Source organism: Gopherus evgoodei, chromosome 11 (genome assembly GCF_007399415.2).
Source record: "Gopherus evgoodei ecotype Sinaloan lineage chromosome 11, rGopEvg1_v1.p, whole genome shotgun sequence".
NCBI classification, from domain to species: domain Eukaryota; kingdom Metazoa; phylum Chordata; order Testudines; family Testudinidae; genus Gopherus; species Gopherus evgoodei.
Window position 1 is genome coordinate 18,436,828 of NC_044332.1, and position 9,163 is coordinate 18,445,990.

The following is a 9,163-nucleotide window of genomic DNA, read 5'->3' on the forward strand; positions in this document are numbered from 1 at the left end:
CCGCCCCCTCGGTGCTCCCCGCCAAAGCGGCCACCCGGCGGGCACCCAGCGCCTGCCTGCTCCCAGCACGCAGCCGGCCTCCCGCCGCGCCGCCCCGCCCCGCCCCTCCTGCCAGGGCTGGAGCGGAGCGAAGGCTTGCCCCGTCCAAGGGCCGCACCTGGGTCCCCGCACTGACCCCAAGCCCACTCAAGGGGGGGAGGGGAGGGGGTTACTAACCAGGTTAGTAACTAACTAGCTCCTAACTAGCTAACCAGGCCCTGGCCCCTGGGAGCTAGTGGACATCACAGCTTCCTCCAGAAACCTAACCCAACCCCCTGGGCTCCCATGCGCCCCTCCCTCCCAAGAGCAGCTACAGGCTGGAGCTGTACTAGCTATAACCTAAGATTGGCCACATTGGGTCAGACTAATGGTCCATCTAGCCCAGCATCCTGTCTCCCGCCAGTGGCCAATGCCAGATGCTTCAGAGGGAATGTATCAAACAGGGCAGTTATCAAGTGATCCCTCCCCTGCCCTCCAGTCCCGACACCTGGCAGTCAGAGGCACAGGGACTTCCAGAGCATGGGGTTACATAGCTGACCATCAGGGCCTATCTGCCATTCTTCAAATAGCTGAAAGGCTTTTGCTTTAACTCGCCAGCAAAATGAATACATACAGAACCTCTAGGCTGAGACAGATCATGACAAATTTTAGCCCCCAAAAAGAGAATTTCTCACAAAGATATGGGCATATCAAGATGCAGTGACTGCTTTGATGTAACCTCAACTATACCCAAGGTTAGCAGGCACCCAATACAATGCTGCAGCAGATAAACAGATGAAGTTAGGTCAACGTCCAAAGAAAGATAACTGTGCAGCAGCCTTGAATTCATCTGACATTATGATTTAAATCAAACCAAAACACACAGAAGTTAATTATACGTTTCTTTATACCATTTTTAAAAAAAATGTTGCTCTGGCTGCTAAATAATCACATAATTAAAATATGTATTTTTCATAATGATCAGGAAAGCATTAATGGTTAGATTTTTTTAAAATAACTACACATGCTGATGTGTAAATACTTTTTTGCCAGATTTTAGCTAGGTATAAAATGATCAGTGCAAGGGAAAACAAGCAAGAAAATAAAACAGTTGAAAAAGACGAGATACGAAGACAGGAAGAAGTGAAGAAACTTTTATCCTGATGGTAGCACAGTCACAAATGTTCCAAGACACAGACAATTTATGCCAACTAACTATTTTTAAAGCAAGATGCAAAAAAAAAAAAAAGTTTACATAGAGCCCCAGGCTAACAGTTTCTGAAACACATCGGCTGCACCTTGTTTTTTAGGATGAGCTTGTGGGTTCCAAGTTGTCTTACTTCAATAAACATTCATTACTGCATTATCAGAAAGGCTGTAAATAGCCAAACTGATTAAAATAATGACACACCAAGGCTAGCCTGGCTTTTGGTGTGACTCCATGCAAAAGTAGGACCTGGAAAAAATGTCAGATGGGGAAGCATCAGGACAAGAATTTCTCATGCCCCTGGGCAATTCTGAGGGCAAATTGCTTCCTCTCTACATCTGCTGCTGGAGGGGAAAATCCAGTGCTTCCATAACATAAGAATCCAAGTGACTGCTTCCTTTGCCTGTGCTTAAGACCAGCTGTATATAATACAAATTAAATAACACTGAGAAAATAAAAACTCTCTTCCTCATCCCATATACATTATATCATCTAGGTGGCAATGCTAGCTACATGAAGAATCCCATTCATTCTACAACCATTAAACTGCTGTTATTTCACACCTTTGACTATTTCACCTGCATTCTTCTCCCTGATCTGCAGCAGGATTTTAACATTCCAAACTTCAGAGCAACTTACAAAGTCATCTTAAAAAAAAAAAAGAATGCCACAAAAGTCAATTTAACTACTGCCTCTTGAGGAGGTGGCGGTACCTATGCCTACAGAGGAAGCTCTCCTCCTAGCATAGGTAGTGTCTTCACTAAGTGCCACAGTGGCACGGCAGCACAAGTGCAGTTGCAGTGCTGAAAGTGTAGACAATCCTTGAGAGCTGGAATGTCAGGCTAAGAGTACAAAGTTAGAGTGAACCCTACAGTCATGACACTCTGACATGCAGAAAAGCTATTTGTAGAGCCGTTTAAACAGTCTAGGCTATATTTCCTAACACTCAGAAGTTTGTATATGATAATTTAAGGTAAGCTCGGCTTACCTGAGACAGATGGACTGAAAAACACCAAAATGCTCCAATTATAAAAAAGTTGGTCCCTAAAAGGCAACAGAAACAAAATACACAATGGGGTGGGGGTTGGTGGTAATAAAAGTTTCATCAGAATTTGTTTAGGGTGATGGGCATAATTTACTTGAGTTCCATTGCTTATAATTTATGTATAATTTTATCAATTCATGCCAACAGAGTCTTTACAATATGATGTGAACGCACATACACAAATAGGGACTGATTCCATTATCATGGAAATCAATGCGGCCCTGATCCTAAACGCCAGGTGCCTAACTCTCAGGTTTAGGCCCCAAAGTCCCACTTATAGGTTCCATTGCCATCCACAAGACTCCTGCCAAACCCTATCCATATGTGAACTGACTCAGTGCCTATGTTCTTGCAGTGAAAGTTCTCTCAGAGCCTAGGATCCTGTCTCTGGGTATGTGCACTGCTGCCTCTCACTAGATGTTCGGACACCTATCTGCCACCTAAGCCCCAGAGTGATCACAAACCCGGGGAAGATAGGTGTTCGCTCACCTATGTTGTGGGGCCTGAGCTGGGAGACATGCTCAAAGACCACCCACTTAAGGCTAGTGAACACTACTGCTTAAGTTGATGCAACTTATGGCACTCGGGGTGTGAAAAAGATCCTGTGAGTGACATATATTACATTGGCTTAAATGCTATCCACATTGGCACTATGTTGGCAGGAGATGCTATACCACAGTTGCACCAATGTAGCACTGTAGTGTAGACTTGGCCTCTGTCGAGTCCTCTTGGAAATCCAGCCAGAGGAAGAGCTGCTGTCACTTCCCAGTGGTTAGAGCACTCACCTGGGGTGTAGGAGATTCACATTCAATTCCTCCACCACCACCCCCGCCTGTTCAGGACTGGCTCTGCCACTTCTCAGGAGGCTGCTCTAACCACTGAGCTAGAGGATAGTCTGATGTGGGGCTCCCTCAGTTGCTCCTGTTGAAGCTGCTCCACTGTGGATAAATAAAAAAAGAGTGATTGGAACAGGGGGGCCTGGACCCACAGAGTCTTCCCTCCCAAGGGGATGCCCTAATCACAGGCCTATAGTGCCATTCTCTTGCTTTCTCTCTGGCCCAATGACTTCTCCACTTTGGATAAATACTCACATAGTCATTAGGCCTGAGAGAGATGCCTAAGTCCCTTTATGGGTCCAGGCCTGAGAGTCTTTCCATTGACACTAGTGGGTGCTGGATTGGGCTCACTTGGTACAGCATCTATAATGAGTGTTACCTTCAGTGCTACGCAGTGCTTGTTTCATCTCTGTGTTTTGATACCTCATTTTGAGTCTTCATCTTAGGCCTGATCAAATTCCCATTGAAGTGAATGAAAAGATTCCCATTTACTTCAGCGGAGCAGAACTAGCTCCTGTCTTCATTGCATTTCCAGTTTGAAAATATGTGACTATTATTTACTACGTGCTAATGGTTAGATGACTAGCAAACTAGCAAAGTGTGATTTTTAGGATATAAATAGTTGTCACAAACCATAACACAGATATCAGAGTGTTACAAAAATCCACAGAATGAATCATTCCTCTCTTGAGATGTGTATCAAAAGAGCATAGAAAAAGGAAAGGTTACCAGCCCTAATCAGAGAGAATTCTAGCTGACTTTGCTTTGGTCCTGATCTTGCAGAGTTACAGTATGTGAGCAAAATTCCCATTGATTTCATTGGGTGTTTTATCTGGCTAGGGGTTGTTGTCTAACTGCGTTCTTTACAATCTAAGGGAAAGCTACATTTGTAAATGAGGTTTCGCTGTAGCAGCACTCTTCTGCCACTGAGTAAGAGAAGACGATAAACTTAAGTAAGAAAATATCAGCCGTCAAATCTGAAGTTACCTGCTGCTCTTTAAAGATTTCTCCCAACCACTTTTCAGTACCTCTCCATGGACACTACACACTCAGGCTGTTAAGCGTTTAATATCATCATCCCTAGAAGTATTCTCTCCAGCATGTGCTATTTCCTCTAAAGGCAGAACTAGAATACCAATCAGCATTGCCCAATGTAGTAATTCCTTTAAGCTCCACTTTCCACTATGTGGAATACCGCATGCAGATGTGGTCACCCCATCTCAAAAAAGATATATTGGAATTGGAACTGGAAAACGTTCAGAAAAAGGCTACAGAAATGATTAGGGGTAAGGAATGGCTGCCATATGAGGAGAGATTAATAAGACTGGGGCTTTTCAGCTTGGAAAAAAGATGACTATAATAGAGGTCTATAAAATCATTACTGGTGTGGAGAAAGTAAATAAGGAAGTGTTATTTATTCCTTCTCATGAATAAATGAACTAGGGGTCACCAAATGAAATTAATAGGTAGCAGGTTTATAACAAGCAAAAGGAAATTTTTTTTCACACAATGCATGGTCAACCCGTGGAACTCCTTGGCAGAGGATGTTGTGAAGACCAAGATCACAACAAGGTTCAAAAAAGAACTAGATAAATAATTCATGGAGGATAGGTCCATCAATGGCTATTAGACAGGATGGGCAGCGGTGGTGTCCCCAGCCTTTGTTTGCCAGAAGCTGGGAATGAGAGACAGGGGATGTGTCACTTGATGATTACCTGTTCTGTTCATTCCCTCTGGCACACCTGGCATTGGCAACTGTCGGAAGAGAGGTTACTGGACTGGATGGACCTTTGGTTTGACCCAGTATGGCCGTTCTTATGTGACTTCAGGAGATGAAGACAACCAAGTTGGTGGTATCTACCAGTTTGGAGTTAGGGCAGGGATGGGTCAAATATTAGCTTTGGACCAAAAGCCACTGGGAGCTTTGCCATTGATTCCCGCACAACACGGGACCAGGCCCTTTGAAGGTACCTATTTTGAGCTGAAGCTGTTTAGTCCTAACATGGATTTAAAGGTTAGAAGGGACCACAGACCATTTAGTCTGCCCTTCTGTGTATCATTCACGAGTAGCTGTTCACATCAATTAGCATGGCTCAGTGCAAAATTTAGGGCTGGATTTTACAAGCTCTCCAACATGTAGAAAGAACCCCCTTTACTTCAATGGGAGCTCTGCTCGTAGAAGGCTCTTTCTTAGCATCAGGCCCATTATGCCATTTGCCTGAAGTTTTAAGGCTCAGCAAGTATTCACCAGACGTCGTGGGCATAGCAACACTTTTTCCATATTTGACTATAAGAAACAGCCATAAAACCTCACTGAAAATGAGACAATGTGTAATTTAATTGTACTTTAATATATCATTTATTGCACCATCTGCATTAGATTTGGTTGAAAGAATTTCACAGACCAAGTGTTGGTTACAGTTTAGATATAATGGAATTCTCTCCCTCCCACTCCTCTGTAGCTGAGAACATTCGCTTCCTCAAATATTGACTTTTACTCATTTTTTTTGCTCCTGACCTAAGGACTAATATAGGTAGGATTTCCCTGGCATTCGTTAGCTTTGCCCTGTCCCCTAATTATCCCATCTTTTCAATAGCAGCCATCCAATCACTTTTTCTTTGATTAGGGGAGGGATAGCTCAGTGACTGGAGCTTTGGCCTGCTAAACTAAGCATTGTGAGTTCAATCCTTGAGGGCTCCCGCTTAGGAATCTGGGGCAAAATCAGTACTTGGTCCTGCCAGTGAAGGCAGGGGGCTGGACTCAATGACCTTTCAGTTCTATGAGATAGGTATACCTCCATATGTTATGGTGCAGCAGCTTTCTCCATGACTGATCATGGAATCATAGGGTTGAAAAGGACCTTAGAAGGTCAGCTAGTCCAGTCTCCAGACAGATTTTTACACCACTTCCCTAAATGGACTCCTCAAGGATTGAACTCACAACCCTGGGTTTAGGGGGCTAATGCTCAAACCACTGATCTATCCCTCCCCCTTCACCATGTTTCTCCATGAACTGGCCAACAGGAGGTGCTAGTAAGATAGGAAATCTTCAGCCTTACCTTAACCCTTAACCTCTCTTCACCCTTATTTAAATAATTAATCAAAGGTGTGTCATGTATTTTTATACCACTCTCAGGGCCCCAGAGCAGTGATACAAAACAGATTCTTTCCACCTTTATATCAGGACATATTTCCATCAGACACTTGACAATATTGCAAAGCACGCAAACAAAAGGGCAGGGCTGAAACACTGTTAGAACTGAGAATAAAAACTGATATCTGGGCCTGCATGAGAAGATAAACAGAGATTGTGCCAATAGCAAGAGAGAGATGATTCAAAGATTCTGGGGCCACACAGCCTAGCAGTTAGAGCACATGACTGGGTCAGGAGGCCTGCGTTCTCTTACTGACTCACTGTGACATTAGGCCTGGAACTTACGCTGTCTGTGCTTCAGTTCTCCCGTTATAAAATAATGCTTCCCTACCTTTGTAAAGCACTTTGAGGTCCACAGATGAAAAGTGCTAAACAAGTGCAAAATACTAATTACTACTATTAGTCTATCAGATCTGTGACTGTCTCAATGTGGCCACAAATAATAATTAACCAAATGTCCTATGAGTATGAACTTAAATACGGTCAAAATCTCATCTGGGAAGTTGAACTCCTAGTTGTATAGAGACCAATTCGAATTCAATGTGTGAACTAGTTTTTCCAAGGGGATAACCTTTCAAACCATAGCTAGCAATCTGGTTATTTCATTGCCAGTGAAATCACTGCTAATTTGAGTCTCAAAATAGTGATTGAACGGGTAGGGCTGGGAACGCTGACCTTTTGCTACTGAAGATGCTTCAGGGAGGGTCAACTCACACCCACTTTAGTCGTTAGTTCACAGACTTCCTTCAAATATTTACTCCTACACAGTTTACTAAGATGCCAGTCAAACTTCAGACTGTGGGGTTGGGGTGGAGTCTCCTCCTCTTCTGCTCACTTTGTAATTAACAAAGTTACTTGTCTGGGGAGGACAGTCTTACTTTTTGCTTCCCTGCCTTTATTGTGTTTAAACTAAAACCGAATGCATGCATTTCCCACCCCTATTCACATTCATCATTATTACTCATATTAGGCACTGCTCTGTTTTTAACTTTAGCACTGAGCTGTAATGAACCTGGGAACCATCAGGGGGCAGCTGTGACCAAAAAAGAACACAGCAAGAGAAAACAAAGGGGACAGGAAAAGACGACTAAGGGGGAAATTAAGGAAACAGGGAGGCAAATCAGGAAAGACATGAAAGAGGAAAACAAGGGAGGAAAATACAAGGAGAGAAAAAATGAAGAAAGCAGAAAGGGGAGATGAAGAAAAAGAGAATAGTCAAAACCACAACAAGGGAATGGGAAAATTAACCAATACAAAGAAACGTGAAAGGGAATAAAGAAAATGAACTAATAGAGTTAAAATACATAATCAGATTAGCAGAGGAAATGATTCATCCCTGCTCTAGAAGCTGTCTCTCTCTCTCTCTCTCTGAGAGGACTTTAAACCCTGAAGTTCTACTCTGAGCCAGGCTGTTCAAAGCCTGCTCTGAGCTGGTGTGCATGGGAAGGGTTTGTGATACTAGAGGAAAAAAGCTGCATTTTCAGAGTTAATAAAAAAGCTTTCAGACTTCAGCAAGCTGACTAAATTAGGCTGTGAATATAAAGATGCCGTATTATTTCTCAATACAGCAGCACTGTGAAAGGAGGGAATGGATTTCTTTTGAAGCAGCTGCAGGATAATCCAGGGCTTTCGGGTGTACTTCAGCCAAATGCACTCTCCTGGTTTCAGCAGGTTAACTTCATAAAAGGCTCCATCCACTGCTTTAATGTTTGATGGGATCCCCACTGGATGGGTGCATTAGGCAGCAACAACCCCCAGTGGGATGATTGTAAGTTGATGGTTTGCATGGGAAGTGGAATGAAGAGGGAACACAGAACCTAGGATGTAGGGGCTGGCTCCTGAGCTACTGTAATAGCAAGCAAGGACCTGGCGCTACGCTGATGGTTAGAGCGGTCACAGAGCCAAAACCTCAGGCCAATCCAAACAATAGGGAAGTTTGGGGCTGGATCTGAACTTTCCTGCTGCCTCCGATCTCTTTATGATGAACAGCTAAAGTGGTTACAGGGTTTCTTTAGTTCCCCTTTCTCTGTACACCAGCTGGTGCCAGGAAGTGATGTTTATCCCCTGCGGACTATTTTCTGCGGCTGCTGGGAGTGAGGTTTCCCTTCTGGATTCTGAATTACCCAATTCCTTTAAAGAGGGGACATCTGAATCTGCCCAACCAAGGGCTGCAGAGGCAACTTGCCAGGAGCCCAAGGACCCTAATCCAAAGCCTACTGAGGTCAATGGCAAGGCTCCCAACAATGTCACCAGACTTTGGATCAGGCCCTTATTTGCAGGAAATGGTGTATGTAGCAGGAATTTTCCTCAGTAATGGGGAAGGGTGACTTGCACAGACTCGACTGCTGACTCCTCTCTGACTCACTCCCAAGAAGTTCCATTGCCCAGTGTTGGTGGCTTTGACATGGCCTTGACTTTCTTACACCACTGTAACTCAGGTGCAGCTAACTCCCTCAAAGTCAGACTTACCCGGGCGGGAGCAGGCAGGACCGACCGTCCGCAGGCAGGACTGCGGAGCCATGGGACCAGCGTGCAGGGCGGCGAAATGGCTGTGCGCCAAGGGCACTCAAACCCCTAGTGCCGGTCCTGGTATAGAGCCTAGCACAATGGGGTCCAGGTCCATGACTGGGGCCTCTAGGTACTACAATAATACAAATAATACTAATTATAAGCTGTGCCATTGACTTCAGCAGGACCATTTATGTATGTAAGCACTATACATGGGTAGTACATGCTGGTGCAGAACTGGTCCCTAACTGCACAGTGTTAGAGGGGGACTTGTGAGCAATCCCATTACCATACCTCTTTAAAACACATGCATTCCTAAACCACATTATCACAGGGTCATTTCAACTCCCTCCTGCCTGAAACTTGGCAAACAAATTCTCAGCCAGAAGCAATTT